The 18,562-nt window shown below is 45.6% G+C and overlaps 1 long non-coding RNA gene across 1 annotated transcript; it reads left to right on the forward strand.

Moving 5' to 3' along the window:
* Positions 1-1,326: 1,326 nt before the first annotated feature.
* On the forward strand, positions 1,327-2,957 carry LOC144949887 (uncharacterized). Its single transcript, XR_013640319.1, has 4 exons — positions 1,327-1,364; positions 2,342-2,432; positions 2,708-2,760; positions 2,880-2,957. It is a non-coding gene; the product is annotated as an uncharacterized LOC144949887 (long non-coding RNA).
* The last annotated feature ends 15,605 nt before the right edge of the window (positions 2,958-18,562 follow it).

The raw sequence follows: 18,562 nt of genomic DNA on the forward strand, positions 1-18,562 counted from the left end.
GTCACAGCGTCTCAAAAGCATTTAATACAGTTGTAGTGTGCCTCATAAAGACGATGTATTTACTTTAACAAATTAGCAGTATTAAAGGTGCATTATTTATATTATTTATATCAAGAATCACGTTAATTACAGCATTTTTATTCTATTCTGTACGGTAGACCAGAGCTATAATCACAAACGAGTCTTGCGAAGACTCTAAGGTCTGTAGCTACGTTCCTCTCAATCCTGAAGTGTGCATTAAATCAGCAATGTGTTTAAAGACTTTGTAGCATTACGGAAGCCATCTTGTCAGCGTGTTCATACATCTGTTAATTTTCTTAGCAACTCCCTCGATAACAGATTGTAATCTTGTCCCACTGATCTTTACACCATAGCTATAGTTACTAGACTTGATGTATATACCCTTGCATTGACTCAAATACACGGCACGTGTACAGAGGAGTACTCCACTCTCGGCCCTTAGCCCACGTGCTACAGCACACTTTTGCGGCCGCCATCGCTCCCTCTCTGACACTGATGGCGTCACACGAGCACAGAGGCGGGGCTACGGATTGTGCGAGCGTGCAGGGGGTAGGGGCGGAGCCACAGCATTGAATTTCCTATCCGAGTCAAATCCTTTAGACTATTAACCAGCCATCGTACCGAGGCATGACATTTATTGCACCCTGATGTGACTTTTCTTATGAGGTGGGGGGGCGGGGGCTTATTTCAGACCCCTACTTAACACTCTGTGCCACATGTGCAGCCGTGTCAGAGTGATGGTTGACTCACAATTTTTTGAATTTGCGTAATTCCTTTGGTATTCGTGCCCCAGATGACAATTTGGCCTGTTTGGCTGTGTCCTGTTGGTGGCACAAGCATACCTCTAATTGACATTTTACCAGGTCAAACTAGCCCAATAAATTAATTATTCATCTTAAACTTACACGCTATGTTTGAAGAAAAAAACCTTTAAAAGATGTCTGTGTCGTTTGTAGGGTTTCACCAGGTGACGATAGAGAACTGCACACCTACTCGGAACACAAGGTACGTGTAAGATCATAAATTATAATTTTGTGAGAACATATATGTGCATGCATGTGTGTGAGCGCGCGTTTTTGTTGCGTGTGTGTAGCTATAATATGCCGTGCCGCCCTTGATAGGTGCTCGCTAATAGAAGATGTACATGCCATCTAATCAGCCTACGCAGTTTATAGAAGTATCGAAGCCGTTCGGTACTCAGGCACCCTGGGTTGTATGTGTGTCTTTAACTCGCCGCAGGTGTGGCTGTGAGAAGGACAAGAACATCACGAAATTTGCAAAGGATGGAACCTTGTTCTGGTGTTGCCCAAAATGCCCAACGGGCATGGAGACTCTGAACGAATGTGAGAAATCAATCTTCATCACCGTCCTCATCGGTTCACCATAACAGCATGCTCATGTCGCACAATACTGGAATCCCCCCGCTATACGTAAGGGATGCGTTCCTGGGAAATGCTACTTAACTCGAAATTATTTCAGAAAGCAAACTATAATTTCCCATGTTACAATCAGGGGTCGCATTCCTGGCCGACATGTCTGGGGGAAAATGCATGATTAAATATCATGAAATGTACAAAAATCCATATTATTATAAGTTAACATATTTTAACTAATGAAAAATACTAATGATACATTTTATTTTATACCTACGTGAGTTTACTGAAAGAACCAAAGAGTATAAATACAATTAGACAAAACTTACCAGAGATGCTTTAATATCTTGCTGATCAAGGCCTCTTGGGTGAGCAGTGGTGTGTAGTTATGCAGACAAAGGGGCCTCGTCGCCATAATTTTTCTTGAGGTCTTCAAACGTTTATGCATTTTCCTGGATATTCAACTTACGAATAAGCACGCTATGCTGACTGTGATCTTCAATCCCAGACACTTAAAAGTCTTTCCATATTTTCTACAATTCCACATCTGCTCCGAGTTATACTGGTAGACCTCGTAGACCTGGCCACAAATGATATCCCATAAAAGTGGCTTATGTGGAAATTTATAACAGCCAAATACTCTAAAAGCACATTAATTCTAAATGTGGAAGAAAAAAATGGAGGACCTGGAGAAAAATCCACTCAACCATGGGGAGAACATGGAAACTCCAAACATACAGCGGGTATCAGGGTCGGGATCGAACTCACGACCTCCTGTGTACCGGGCAAGGTAGTTAACGTTGAGCTTTCGTTCATGATAGCCAGGTCACTTCTGAAAAACAGCGATATAGTAGCTCAGTGAGCCTTACCTGGTAAACTAAAAAAATACAAAATGTAGAGACGATGGTCTGAGTTAACACCGTCTCACTTCTCTACCCACCCTCCAGGTTCATATACGGATTTCGTCACCACGTGCACTGACTGTCCTCCAGGCACGTTTAGTGACCGTCCCGGGTCCCGCTGCCAAAATTGCACACGGTGGGTCCAGTGCAGAACATTTTGTGACATCTCCCGTTCCCCCGTGCTAACCGCACGCCGTGGTAAAAATGTGAAAGGTGAACTAACGGAGTCACCCGTAAAAAGACGTTGGTTGGGGGTCTGCACCACCTCTGCCCCTTTTCGTGGTCACAGATTGCGGCAAAGAATCCAAAGTCGCCCTCGAGATGTCACCGCCACGTCGTGGTGACGGTTAAATGATCTTAAACACGTCTTCTGAAACTGTCGGACGTGTGCGTGTGTCTGTCTTTGTGAAGCTGTGATCGAGAGCAGTCTCCGTGCACGAACGCCAGCGACGCCGTCTGCAGCGGTATGATGATTCTACGTGCACACGGCAGTGGCTTAATAACAAAAAGGGATGACGAACATGTTCTTCATCGGTACTTCTCCGGGTGTTCTTAATCAATGTGTGTGTGTGTTGTTAACCAGGCCCAGATGTATCTGCAAATGGTCAAGCTGATGCAGCGACAGCTGCAGTAGCAGCGTGCATCCTCCTCGGGATTGTTGGGCTGATGGTGCTGATGGTGCTGATGGTGCTGATGGTGCTGCGTTGCCGTCATGCTTCCGTTCAACAGAAGGATGCCCCTCCGAGCAGCTCCAGTTCCATGGCAAATTTTTCCACCCAAGGCTCCTCAGCAACCCTGCAACGCCCAGACGAACAACAGTCAATGCTGAATCTGAATGCTTGAGATAACATCGAATAAATCGTCATGTGAGCGTGTGTGCAGTGGAAATGAATCTGAGACAAATGGAAATCAGCCCTTTTGTCAGACCTCTCCTAGCCCTTATAAAGGCCTCAATACCTGAGGCCTGTTAAGAGGCGTGAACACTGAGATACATCTGGATTCATGATAGAGTTTCTCTACAGTTCCTGTAAGGTTAGTATCATCAGCTAACACAATACGCATTAGCATTGTTGTGGAGAATATAAGTAACACGTATATATTAGCACTCAAAATAGTATCCTTTACAATTTTTTCCCTGCAGATAAATTCGCGAGCATTTGTGTTGTATGTCCCATCAGCCGCACGGCCTTCTGGGTGTGCATAACTTCAGCAGCATTGCTCAATTCGAGACAACTCTGGACCGGGTTTTTGACTTTCAATTTGGAGAGACTCATTGGGTGAAGTTCACCTTTAACACACACACCGATTTGTGCAGCAGGGAATTTACGTTTTAACTTTTATTTAACATTGATTTTAACTTGCAATATATGTGATTCTTCACGTGATAGTTGTTTTTGTCTCGATAACTGTGTTGATGTTCTTCAGGCGATCCTGTAAAACATGATTGTAGCTCTGAATTTAAATCCTCTTAGGCAAAGGCAAGATTGTAATGCTATTTAACGTGATGGGGGAATTCGGCACGAAAGTAAACATATGAGGGCATTTGCCAGAACCATTGTGTAATTAAATCTGGTTGCAATAATAAAACTATATATCACTAGCAGGAAGCACCCAGCTTCATCCAGCGGTAAAAACTTGTATATTTCAAAGCTTGTACTCTCTTAAAAAACATACCGTATACACAAATACTAAACAAGTATTTCCTTCGCCGGTTCTACAGCAGTGACTGTGCAGTCTCTGGCTTGTCTTGACACACGCTACTTTGGAGTTTCCTCAGCCTGTGTTGCTAAGGTGCTTTCCTTGTTTGCTGTTGAGACAGCCGCTACTCCTCTACTGTTTGTTTTGTGCACCGCAGTGCCGCCACTCTCTTCGTGTTTGATTGCTTTTTAAAGAAAAATTGTAAACAAAATAAATAAGTCGTTAATGTGAAAGAAACTCCCCTCGATAAGCAAGCTTTTTGGCTTTCTAGGGGCACATGTGCAGATGTATACTTCAGCACGCGGCTGAAATGTATCATTACGACGATCAGCAGACATTGCACAAAGTTTTATATTACTAGCTAAGATATATGACATCGACATTACTGTATGAAAAAAATCACATTCTTTTATGATAAGTTTTGGTTGGTATTACAATCAAATGAATACTTGGAATTTGGAGGTGAATTATCATATAAATCAACGCATTGTATCTATGTCCAACGCATTGAGCATGTATTACTCCGTGTAACCAATAAAAGCTATTCTTGGCTGATATTTGCCTGTTCTTTTATATGTCAATGCTAATACAGTACATGACTTCACTCTATTGGGATGCTGGCATGGTGTCGTCGTTAACGATTTTAAATTGCAAATCGGAGGTTGCTGGTTCTATTTTCATCTCCTGGTTCGGCACTTGATTTATGGGATAGTTTCTTACATATGTGTGTGTATATATGTAGGCGATGACTGTTCGTCACCCATGTAAGAATACGTTTTATCCTTTCTCGTAATTAAACGGTGTTAAGATGTTCAAACACCAAACAGAAACATTTTGCAAGGAATAAAGTTACTGCATTAACCACACAGCCCTTGTGCTGAACATGCAAACAAAACATGCTCTGGTAATATATATTATCAGAGCATGCTCACCACAAGTATGTGTGGTTAATGCAGACATGATTCATTGCAAAAGGTTTCTTTTGGGTGTTGCAACATTTGTTTGAACATCTTAACACCTGTTTAATTGCCAGAAAGGGGAAAACCTATCCTTATGTTCGTCACCCAGTTTGATGAACTGTGATCGACCGTCTAGTTATGACTTAATCCACTCCAGTGTCGTACCCGACACACCGAACCTTGACCTTAGCCGCCCGATGAGTGTCTTACGGTTGATGGTGTAGAAGGAGGCTGAGAGATCCGTGATCTTGTAGAGGTCATCGGTGATCTTCAGTAGCGCCGTCTCACTGCTGTGGAACTTCCAGAATGCAGACTGCAACGAGTTGAATCTGCCCGACGCAATGGCGTGGGCAAGTAACCGCCTAAATCTAGATTGAAATCTCATTTCTTTAAAACTGATTTGAGTTTTTAGTTCGTTGTCCTTCCCCCGCACCTCCGATTAGCGCGGTTGGCTACGTACGGTGCAACAAACAGACACGCAGGCGCTCTGTGACCTTTGACATCTTATCCCCCTCATCCCCCACAATCCTCCGCTCTCCCCATCCCCACCCGCCTCTGTCTACACAGCAGGGTGGTGGCGGTATATGGATTGTGTCGTTGTGGTACAAGGGTGGTGGTGGTACACTGGTGGAGGTAGTACACGGTTGATGGTGATACATGGGTGGCAGTGGTGGTACACAGGTGGTGGTGGTGGTACACGGGCAGTTGAAGTACACGGGTGGTGGTACACGGGTGGTGGTAGTGGTGGTGGTGGTACACGAACAGTGGTAGTAGTGCACGGGTAGTGGTGGTGGTGGTACACGGGTGGTGGTGGTAGGACACCGGAACACCACCACAGTGTTCCAAGTCGCCTGGCCAGCGTGCAAGTGGAGACCAGAATTCCCTCTCCCCTCTTCCTCCAGTTGACGCTCTTCTGCCAACGGTGGCGTGAGCCAAGCAATTGCAGAGCTGCACCTTAACGCCAGGTGGTCAGCAACAACCGGCAAGGTTTTTGGAAACTGCGATAAGAGACGATAGGAATTAGAAATACGAGCAGTGTGACAAAATAAGTTTCAATCTTGATTTCAAGCTTTCGTGACTGCAGGAATCCATACTCTTTGCTTATTTCGATACCTACGTGACTTTTCCGAAAGAACAAAGAGTACAAAATAAGGTTTGTGACCTGCAGGCGTGGTGGCTGAACACAGTACGGACGGGAACGAAGCAGGCGATCTGATAGATCGAGTCATCAATTGTCAATAAACGATTAATATACGGCTACATTCTCAATTCCCTGCAGAGATTAACGCCTTGCCTGACCATGCCCAGTGCGGGTTGGTGAAGGGGGTTACCAGGACCCGCTCAGTTATCGCTCTCGCCACAGATGTCAGCCGTGACCTTCAATAGAACTCAGGTCGCTGCATTCATGACCACTCCACTGGGCCGACCCAGTTCAAAATAGGAGAAGTCGCTGTTGACTTAGTGATGGGGCTTTCAGTTCGCTAATGCCTCCCTGGGCTCGTATCGTAATCGCCTCCACAATACACCTGCCGGTCTCGTGGCTGTAGAGAGAAGCGATTTTTTTTGGTGCATGGTTAGCGTGGCCCTCCTTAAACCGGTTCTGTGTGCAAAATAGGGGCTCGTTTATGGGCGGCATTCAAGTATGATAGTAGCCACTTTAAGATGTTTCTTGTTCATGTTTTTGTTTGCTGCGATTGCACCCGAATCAAGAGCCGCATAGCTCACAGGGTATGCCTAATAAATACATAAAATGAACTGATGTTGCGACACGAGCCAAGGAGCCGGCTGTGAGTAAACGTTATCTCAAGCAAGCTCCATCCTTGGCTTAGGACGTGGACATTTATAGCAGCCAAATACTCGAAACCTACGTTTATAAATGTAGAGAGATAAAAAAAATCGGAGGACCTGGAGAAAAATGCATGGGGAGAGAAAGAAACACACGAAGTAAACATATTCAGTAGGCGTCAGGGTCGGGATCGAACCCACGATCCTCCTGTTTACCATACGAAGTAGTTAACATCTCCTAGCCACCGTAGCGCCCCATACCGGACCCAATTTGGGTCACATGGCAAGAGCAGCCTCTGTCTAAGAGAGAGCCACCCTATGTAACTGTAAGTGACCTTACCGATGAAACTTAGCGGCATCCTCGTGACCACCACATATCATTTTCTAGAAAATTAAGTGAACAAAATGCCTCCTTCCCCGGTATATTTTCACATAAAATATGCACCCGGTCTGCATTGGCCCAAATGGGTCTCAATGGGTTCGCGTAGGTTCCATGGGGGCCACATGCGTCTCTATGAGTCTCTGTGGGTCGCCAAGGGTCCTCATCGGTGCTCACAGGTCCCTATGAATCCCCGTGGTTCTACATTGTTCTGAATGGGTTTGTAGGTTACTGGGGGACCCCATAGATCTGCACCCATCTGCAGCGGTCTTGATGGGTTTGGATGCAACGGGTCTGTGAGTGCACCCCGGCCTGCATGGGTTCCCATTGGACCACATGGGTCTCTATGAGACTCTGTGGATTCCCCGTGGGTCATCATGGTTCTACGTTGGTCTGGATGGATTTGCATGTAATGTGTTTGTATTCTATATTTTAAGTTTTCGTGACTGCAATGATCCATACTCTTGGTTCTTTCGGTAAAGTCACGTAGGCAAAGAAAATAATAAATACAAATAAAATAAAAGATAAAAAATATAAATCCATAAAATGTAATCACGACGTTTCGATTGCAACACAAGCAATCATCATCATGTGCGAACACCACAGCAAGAAAATGTATTAATTTATAGAGTATACATTTGTTGCTGTGGTGTTCACACCTGATGATTGCTTTGTTGCAATCGAAACGTCGTGATTCAATTTTATTTATTTTTTATCTTTGATTTTTATTGTATTTTTATTTTTGATTTTCTTTACCTATGTGACTTTACCGAAAGAACCAAGAGTATGTGTTTGTATCTTCTTGGTTCTTTCGGTAAAGTCACGTAGAAGGTAAGTTTTATTTTTATTACTTAATTATTTCCCTTCTACGTGACTTTACCGAAAGAACCAAGAAGATGAATCCCTGCAGTCACGAAAGCTTAAAATCGAAATTTATGTGTTTTTATGTTATGGGTTTTTTGCACACACCCCATTTGGCCAACAGGCCCATTGGTATTTTGGGAGCATTTGGACCTGTGCTTAGCACACAGTTGATCATCGATTGTCTGGCGCCAGAGGTCGCAACCGGGTACCTGATACCCGTACCCTACCCGATACCCGGCTACCCGTTTGCGACCCTGGTGCGGCCGGGTACGGGTACGGGTAAGGAATCAAAACCCGTTTGCGACCTCTGTTTGGCGCGCGATTATCCCGCTGCTTCCAACATTATCCGGCCGCGGTCCTGGGCCGATCCGGCAAAACCGGCAAAAAATCGCTCCAAAGGCCGCAATCGGCACCGTGTGTAACTTGGCAAAAACAAGTGGCTACGCTTGATTTCAGTGTCAAATATTACGTCGTATACATTATACACTACATACTACAATTTAGACATTGAGAATACTGCAAAGTATATACATCACCACTTGATGCGGAGTCTTCGAGATTGGAGTGGTAAGTACGGTACCTTTTAAAGTAGGATATTTATTGTTGTCCTTTGGTACGTTTATTTATGCCAATCTCACATAGTAAACAAATGTAAAACACTAAAAAAAAATACACACAACACCTACAAACATAACGTCATACAAGAATGTGCAAACACCACTAGTACACTCAGCATGAGTACACTCACCACTACATACCTGTCAATCAATCAAACTTTAATTCTATAGCATTATTCGTGAAAACAATATGCAATACATAGTGCTTTGCACGTATGAACAATACATGTGAAATTATAGGTAACATTATATAAAAAGTTGTACTACATTTATAGCAAAGACATAATAAAAATAACACATGAAGAAAACCCGAATAAAAAGCAAGTTGAAAAAAGTAAGTTTTTCGATGTACAGTGTATTTTAGAAGTGCTTAATGATTCTGAAGCCCTCAGATCCCCTGGCAGGCTGTTCCACAGGCGAAGACTGTGAACACTAAACGCTGCTACTCCCTAGGTTTTGGTCCTGACCTTTGGGATGACGAAAAGACCAGTAGTGTAATGCGAGCATAAATGGGTTTGTTGCTGGGCTCTGGTCCAATCACACGGCCTGGGGTATTGGGGGGCGGAGCCTGGTCTGCGGGGCGTGTGGGAGGGGCCACCATTCACCTCGGCTCCAATGGGAGGCGAGGTGAATGGGGGCGGAGCCAGCGGGGTAGTATGGGAAGGCCGGATCTGACGATCCGGAAGGGGAGGAGTCAGGGTCGCGTGGGGGGAATGGATATAAGTGGGAGCCCGGAAGAGATCGGGGCAGTCAGGGAAGTAAAAGAATCTGAGCCACGTTGGGTGGTGAGAGAGATCCGCGCCATCGGCCACGTGGCCGAAGGACCTCAGCACGCCGTCGGCCAGCGGTGTGCGGACTGCGGGAGTAGAGGAGATAACGGAGGAGCGTGCGTAGCACGCGAAAGGGACCATGCGCGGCACGCGAGAGAAGACGACGCTGGTCCGAGGAGGAGACCAGCGGGGTGCGGAGAAGAACCTAAATAAAAGACAAGCGGAGACCAGCAGTGCCTGACGGAGTCTTTTATTACAGTAGTACCAGAGGATCTGAGCGGTCTTGTCGATTCATATCTTAAATGCATGGAAGACATGGATACAGGTTCCAGACCATTCAACGACTTAAAACCCAATTGAATCATTTTTAAATAAATTATTTAACTGACTGGCAGCCAGTGGAAAGATCGTAAAATGGGTGTTACGCGAGTGCTCTTTCTAGTTTTCGTCAGAACATGTGCCGCTGCATTCTGAATTAGTTGCAGTTTACTTTTTCATTTATTTGGAAGACCAAAAAGAAGAGCACTACAGTAGTCGAGTCTGCTGGTGATAAAATCATGCATCAGTCTCTCAGTGGTAGACCTTTGCTACGTTTCTCAGATCATAAAAGGCCGTTTTGGTGACATATCTAATGTGGGCTTCAACATTAAAATCCTGTAGTTTGGCGTTTCCTGCCAGCTCACATTTTTATCTAGTTGGGCTTTTGCTCCAATGACCAGCACCTCTGTGTTATCTTTGTTAAGCACCAGAAAATTCCGTGACATCCACATTTTAATATCCTCAATGCACTTCGTCAAGTTCTCAATGGGGCTTACATCATTCGGCGATATAAAATTGTAAAGTTGTGTATCATCAGCATGACAATTCAAATCAATCCCATTGGTAGCATGTAAAGACTGAATAAAACAGGTCCCAGAACGGAGCCTTGTGGAACACCACACGTAATTTCTGTCTTTGAGGAAGAAAAATCACCTAGGGATACAAATTGATCTCTACTGTCATCTTCTTGGTTATTTCGGTAAAGTCACGTAGAATGGAAATAATAAAATAATAAAAATAAAACATAATAAAATAAAAAAAATTCTAATAATTATTTGTATTTTATTTTATTATTTCCATTCTACGTGACTTTACCGAAAGAACCAAGAAGATGAATCCCTGCAGTCACGAAAGCTTTAAATCGAAATTTGATCTCTACTGGTCAAATAGCTCCTAAACCAATTGACCACTGTGCCGGGAGAGGCCAACCCATCTTCGCAGTCTATCAAAGAGAATATTGTGATCAACCGTATCGAATGCTGCGCTCAGGTCCAAAAGTACAAGAACGGATACTTTTTTGTCATCCGGGTTCATTCTTAGATCATTTACAATTTTAACAAGAGCTGTTTCAGTGCTATGTAACGCACGAAACCCAGATTTCAATTTTTCAAATATACAGCTAGTATTGAGGAAAACATTAAGTTGTTTGAGAACTACATTTTCAAAAATTGTATTTAGAAATGGAATGTTGGAAATTGGCCTGAAATTATTGAGCATCAGCGTATCCTGGTTACTTTTCTTAAGAAGCGGTTTCACCATGGTGTTCTTAAGTTTTGTCAGAAAAATACTTGTAACTAGGGAGTGGTTTACAATGGCAAGCAAATCTTTGGCCACACAATTATAAACCAATTTGAAAAAGGAGGGCAGGATAGAATCAAATGAGCAAGTTGAAGGCTTGATGTGCATTACTTTTTGCCTTAGCATCTCCGAATTGACGAAAGTAAAGGCGCTCATTATTTTTTCATGTAGTGGGCTCGGACACTGGAGCAAGGAATCGCACATATCATGTTTATCTTGGATTATTCCATTTCTAATTGTAGTTACCTTTTCTCTTGAGTATTCCGCAGACTCTTCACATTTTTAAACAGTGATGTGGTCAGAGAGGTGTTTAGGGGCTAGATTAATAAGGCTATCAATTGTTAAGAAAATTGACTCTTGGGTTGTTTTGATGGTATTCAACCAATTTCGAAACATGAGACCAGCAGTGTGATATACAGTAGGGTAGGTAGAATAATACATAGTGTAATATTACAATGTATAAGTGGTGTATTATAATACAGTATATAATTTAATGTTGGGTTTGTCTATGGCGATATAGTACGGGGTATACCCGTGTGATGTAAGAGAATAAAGTTTAGCTGGAAGCATATTATATTTTTTGCGACGTAGAATTGTAATGTATTACTTACTGTTAGTAGCTCAGCTTATTGAAGAGTATATTTAGTATACTGATGATACTATGTAGTTTATACTTTAGTTGTTTACGTGGTGGTTTAGTTACTGCAGATACATACTATTAACATTCCTTCTCTTTATTAATGCTACCCCTACCCCCTCCCTTTGATGCTGCTAATCCTGCATAATGCACGGGCATAATGACTTTAAACCCCTCGCCAAACCTCCTACGCATTTCACAAGTAGTACTAATGACATATCTGCATTTCCCATAAATATGCTAAATTCCTCTTGATATGCAAATTCTTTTGTCAAGGCGCTCTCCCCCCCTCCATCCCAGCTTAAAAAAGACGCTCCAAGCCTGGTGGTGTTTCATTCAGACTCTGTCTTCTTGACAGACCTGTTCTTCACCTGAGGACGGCTGCTTGCGTTGTGGCCGAAACGTCGTGAGAATTATTTTATTATGTTTTATTTTATTATTTTATTATTTCCCTTCTACGTGACTTTACCGAAAGAACCAAGAAGATGAGACCATCGAGCATTTATAATTGCGTTATTGAATATAGTGATGCCCCTTTAGAATATCACAGTTGACAAGTAATTTGGGTTTTCTCCATTTCCGTTTAGCCTTCCTGCACAAGCTTTGTTTGATATTTTTCCATGGTATCGTGGTAATTTATTTGAAGGTGGAGGGGTTACGAGCCCCTCACACCGGTCCAGAGACCCCATTTGGCCGCTGTGGTGGCTTCAAACGCCATAAGGGGAAATGGCCAATCTACATTAGCCCTCCCCCCCGGCACTGCTCACCACAGTGTTGCCGTCCGGCACCAACGAGAAGGGAGGAGGTTGTTTTTACCAGACTTTACACACACACAACAACAACCGCCATACGCCACTAGGTGGCGGTGACGTCACGTGAAGTGTCGAACGCCCGCTGGCAGGAGGTCACGGGGCAGACCCAGGTGTCACGAGTCGACTGACTGAGATGACCAAGATGACTGGCTGATGCACCACCTGTGCCCCCTACTGTGCCAACTTGCTGTGCTTTAGCCACTCGGCGCTCCGCTCGTTGTTGTGAGCGTCGCTGCTCCGCCCTCTGTTGTTGTTGGAGGCCGACTGCTTCCAACTGCCCAGTAGCGTACTTCATGAGCCTCCTCCACAGAGGCCGATCTTGACACCGCTGGTACCAGTCATTGGCAAGTTCACTCAGCTCCACATCCTCCTGTACCACGTCACTCCATCTCTTCTCTAGCCCGTGCCGCGCACGTTTAGCCCCCTCGAATCCGGCCAAACAAAATCTGTTTGGGCATGCGGTGATTGGGCATGCGGGCTACATGGCCCAACCAATGCAGCCTTGCCTGCCGGAGGTGCTCACCGATGGGACTTTGTCCAGATCTGTCGAGAATTTGTGAGCTCCTCACACAATCCAGCCTGGTTAAACCCAGGATTGATCGTAGGCAGGCCAGCCTAAATGTTTCTAACCAGCAAAGATGTTCCATTAGGGGGTCCACGTTTCGCAAGCATAGAGAAGGGAAGGAATGACTGTGGCCGAGAAGACCCGAAGCTTCGTGTGGAGCAACAGACCAGGTAGCTTCCACACAGCGTTACGTAACTGACGAAAAGATAATGCCGCTCGACTGATTCAGAGTGAGACCTCTGCTGTTAAACCGGAGCCGGTCATGAGCACACTGCCCAGGTATGGGAAACTCTCCACTCTCTACACAACTGCCCCATCACCGATTAGCAGTTGTGGGGGTGGAGTGCCCGATGGTACAAAATACCCAGGCAGGTGCTTCGTTTTGGAGGGGTTGATGGTAAGGCCCCACCTCTTAGTGGCACACTCCAGTTTCAGCAGCAGCGCCTCCAACTCCTCTGCTGAGTGAGCTGCAATTACCAGGTCGTCGGTATACATAACGTGGTTGACCAAAAGGGAGCCATCCCTGGACCGCACCCGGGCATCGATCAGCCTCCCATTGTATCTGTACCAGATGGAAATTCCTCCAGTACAGCTACTGAAGGCTTCACGAACTACATGGTCGAAATAGATGTTAATTAATGTTGGTGCCAGAGGACATCCCTGTTGCACCCCAGGTGTAAAGGGAATGGCTCAGACTCCCAGCCACGTATTTTACCCGGGCCTGCTCACCATCATGAAGGTCCTTAATGAGCGTGAGCAGAGGGTCAGGGACTCTGAAAGCACGAAGAACAACCCAGAGCCCAGGCCTACTGATGGTATCATAGGCATTGACCAGGTCAATGAAGCAGATATGTAGGTCTTGTTGGAATTCCCTACACCTCTGCTGTAGCAGACGCCCTTTCAGGAAACCGCATTGGGGCTCCGCAAGCCTCTCCTCAGCGTGCCTAGCAAGGCAATGTTGAATAATCCTTGCCAGGACCTTTCCCAGCACACTGAGGAGTAAGATGCCCCTGTAGTTGTTAAGTCTGTGCAGTCCCCCTTCTTAAAGAGGGGGACCACCAGGGCATCCTTCCAATCCTGCGAAACCCGTCCAGTGGCCCAGACTGTTGTTATGATGTCATGTAGGGCAGTCTGTGCACAAACGCCACCCTCCCTCAGCATTGGACCCGGCATGCATCCATGAAGTTGTGTGGATGCGCCGATGCTGGAACAGCGTGTTGGTAATTACAAGCCCATGGGCTGCACAAAAATATAGCAACCTCCTACCGTTGTTATTGAGCTGATCTAGCCCATGCCTTCCAATCACTCCAGACCATGTGCCAGCATCATGACCAACTCGGGCATTGAAGTCACCCAACAAGATGGCTCTATCCCGAGGGACCACTTTAGCCAACACCTGTGACAGGAGGTCATAGATGTCATCTGATTCATCGGCCTTGCCTGCATCCCTCCATGGATGTTCGTCTTTGGTGGGGGCATAAGTAACCACGACCACCACTCCGCCTCCGGTTGATGGGAAGGCGAGCTAAAAGTAGCCTGGGGCTTACAGCTTCCCACATCTCACCGCCACGCTCCCACGTGTCCTTCATTATTTTGTTCAGAAGAAGAGCCACACCCTGTTGTTTGGTAGTCTTCTGCCCCGAGTAGAAGACTGTCCACCCCTCATGGTGGCAGGAGCCAGAGCCGGTCCACCGGACCTCCTGAATGCCACAGAGATCCAGGCGGTACTGGTCCAGCTCTCGACAGACAAGTGGCAGCCTCTCCTCCACAGTGAGCATTCGAACATTCCACGTGGCCACATGTAGTGTTTTTTTGTTGTTTCTGGAGGAGCCCCTAGAGTAAAGATTCAATCTCCTTGCTCTGCCAGATGGGGTTTGGCCAGGAGACGCCATAGACCCCTGTCCCCCTGGAGCCTACGGCACACACACACCCTCTGAAAATTCCCTGAAGCCTGCAATGTTCCTTGGTGTTACCAGTCTGTCATGCTGCTGCCTTCTGTTCCAAAACCTGGAAGGTGGAATCAGAGAGCCAGGGTTTTACGAACACGCTTTTAAAACTCTCTCATGAAGCCAGATGTATCAGTGTTAAGGCCTCATAACTGGCCTCAGGTATAATAATAGGGGTTTTCCCCTTTTTTCTGGCAACAAAACTTAAACATTCTTACGAGGAATCATGTGTGCATTAACTAAAACACTTTTGGCCAAAACCGAAGCCGAAAGTGGAACTTTACTTTCGACCGAGACCAAAATAGAAAGGTATATAACCAAAGTTACCGAACACGAGATATATGATATACTAGCTTTACTACCCGGCTTTGCCCGGGACTTGGATTCACCACGGCCAGCCGCCATTGTCTCCCCAGTGGCGATGTTGACACACCACACCACTTACTCGTTTGAGGCTGAGTCGACCTAGGGGAGGCCTAGGATCGGTTCAAATAGTCTTCACCAGCAGTGAGCAGGAATCGAACTCGGGTCGCCGGGTTCGTAGCGCAGCGCGCTAACCACTACACTACCGCTCCCCCCACACACACGCACACGCGCGCGCGTCCATAGGTATACATACACGCGGTTGCAGCAGACAGACAACTTTCAGGGTGTGTACGGCAGTGAACGACTCAAATAATAAACCAATGCTGCGCGAAGAACGCCTTAGACCTGCAACACATTTGTATTTCACTTTACCCGCGATCAACAGGCACACTCCGTTACGCTTAAAACATGCTTCAAATCGCTTTAAACTATTTTCATTGTAGTGCGTGTTTAATGTGGCGCTGCACTCTAAAGTTGTAAGAGAAAACATTTATTAAAAAGTATATTTCATTAAGTAGAACGTGTTGTATATATTTATTTAAAGTTGCGCATTTTGTTTGTGACGTCACATTTCTCAAAACCCCCCCACCCCCCCATCGTCACACATCGTCACAAATATCTGACCCCCAACACCCCCCTAGGTGCGTGACGTCATTTATTGACGGCCCCAGACTATAGTTGCGGCTGTAACCTCGCTCGCAAGCTGCTGCTGACGTGTGTGTATGCAGCCTATCGCATAGGATTGCCTAGCACCGGCTGACCGGCTGATAGGCGTAGCACTAGCGTTATATTCTAACAAGTGAACCCGTAAAAACAAAGTTTTTCACTATAAATCCTTTATATGCGTGGCGGCTAGAGTCTTCTCGTCCTCTGGCTTGAGATGGCTGCCACCTATGGGTCAGATGATTGTCTGCCACCATTAAGCAATTGGTAATTAAATATTTAATTTGTTTTCCCTAAACAGTGTAAAATTTAGGGAATTTTTTTTCACGAACATTAATTGTCTCGCACAACGAGTCTGTGTGGAAAATGTCATCTCGATTGGCTCACGGGAAGTGTGTAAAAAAACGACCGAAAGATTTGCACGGTCGTAAGCAAGCAAGCAAGCACGCAAGCAAGCAAGCAAGCGAACTTAATATAAAGGATTTAAAAATAGATCTTCGGTTGACGACCGAAAGTCAATATCAGTTTCGGCCGAAACCGAAACCAGACCGAAAGTAAAAATTTACTTTTGGCCGAAACCGAAAGTAAACCGAAAGTTAAAAAATTTACTTTCGACCGAAACCGAAAGTATGCCAAAAGTGGCCATTTGCCAACTTTCGGCGCCGAAACCGAAACCGAATTTCAGTCGGCCTCTAGGTCAAAATGCAAACAAAAACACACTCTGATAAGATATGCATTGTCCTTGAAACTGATTGGTCCACACCAGAGACGGCTTTCTTTTGAGCCTCGTCTCCATTGGTGCTAGACCAGAGGACGCCAAAAACGCGTACAGCTCAAAGTAATGAGGGCTCGGGGTGAGCATCTACATCATTAGACCTCCTTTGCCAGTACCAAAATATAATAATAGGGATTTTTTAATGCACACATGATTCCTTGTAAAAAGGTTTCAGTTTTGTTGCCATAATAAAGGGGGAAACCCGTACTATTATATTTTAGTACTGGCAAAGGAGGTCTAATGATGGCCTCAAGTATTGAGGCCTTTATAAAGACGAGGAGGGGTCTGACAACAGGTCTGATATCCGTTTGTCTCAGATTCCTTTCCACTGCACACACACTCACATGACGATGTATTCGATGTTATCTCAAGCATACAGATTCAGCATTGACTGAAGTTCGCCTGGGCGTTGCAGGGTTGCTAAGGAGCCTTGGTTACAAAAAATGTCTCCATGGAACTGGAGTCGCTCGGAGGGGCATCCTTCTGTTGAACGGAAGCACGACGGCAACGCAGCACCATCAGCACCATCAGCACAGTAATCCCGAGGAGGATGCACGCTGTTACTGCAGCTGTCGCTGCATCAGCTTGACCATTTGCAGATACATCTGGGCCTGGTTAACAACAACACACACACATTGATTAAGAACACCCGGAGAAGTGTCGATGAAGAACATGTTCATCATCCCTTGTTGTTTGTAAACCACTGCCGTGTGCACGTAGAATCATCATACCGCTGCAGACGGCGTCGCTGGCGTTCGTGCACGGAGACTGCTCTCGTTCACAGCTTCACAAACACACGGACACACGCGCACGGCCAACAGTTTCAGAAGATGCAGATGTGTACGACAATTTACTGTCACCACTAGGTGGCGAATTAGGATCTTCGCTGCACTCTGTGGCCACATGGAGAGATAACAACTTGCGCAGGGATGGGGCAACCCCCAGCTAAGTTTTTTATATATATATAGGGGCTGCCCCGTTCTAACCGTAGTCACTTCTGAAAAATAAGTTAATACCTCAGTAGGCTTTGCCTGGTAGGATGGGGACGGTTCAGTTTTTTTGGTGATTTGTTTGCCTTTCCTGTACTTTGCACTCCTGTCGTGCGGAAACTTATAGCGTCCAAATAAGCAGAGTAAATCTAATCGCAAGTGTTAAGTTGCGTACGGGCAAGCACTCGTTTAAAGAGCCCATCCCTGCCACGTGACGTAGACCACCCTCTTGCGGGTGGAGCGACAACACGAGCAAATTGTTCAGGCGGTGATTGATGCAAGCGCCGACTCCGACAACAAATGATCTCCTTGGGTCGCTTCACTGGGAAGAGAATGAAACGAAACAAACCCGGTTAGTCGCCTACAAGTCCAAGATGGCCGCCTTTTTTTTTTGGTCTGTTTGTTTGCTGTAACGCTCTTACCACGTGTCCCCGTCTGGACATCTGTGAAAAAATAGCTTCTTGGCTCATCGGATCCATCCTCCGGTGTAAATAAAAAATAAAACATATTCTGAGTACGGGGATAACGGGAGATGTCGCGAAGGGTTCTGCACTGGACCCACCGTGTGCAGTTTCGGCAGCGGGACCCGGACTGGTCACTGAACGTGCCTGGAGGACAGTCGGTGCACTTGGTGAGGAAATCCGTATAGGAACCTGCAGGGTGGGTAGAGAGGGGGGACGGGGATCAACTCGCATGCTCATCCATTTGAGTTCATAAAACGAGAGGCGCTGCTTTGTGAGAACTTCTACATCGATGGTCTTGTGCACATGAAAAGGAAGTCCACACGAGCCAGTCCTGGAAAGGGAACTGTTTTTGTTCCGTTC

This window comes from Lampetra fluviatilis, chromosome 55 (genome assembly GCF_964198595.1).
Source record: "Lampetra fluviatilis chromosome 55, kcLamFluv1.1, whole genome shotgun sequence".
Taxonomy (NCBI): Eukaryota; Metazoa; Chordata; class Hyperoartia; order Petromyzontiformes; family Petromyzontidae; genus Lampetra; species Lampetra fluviatilis.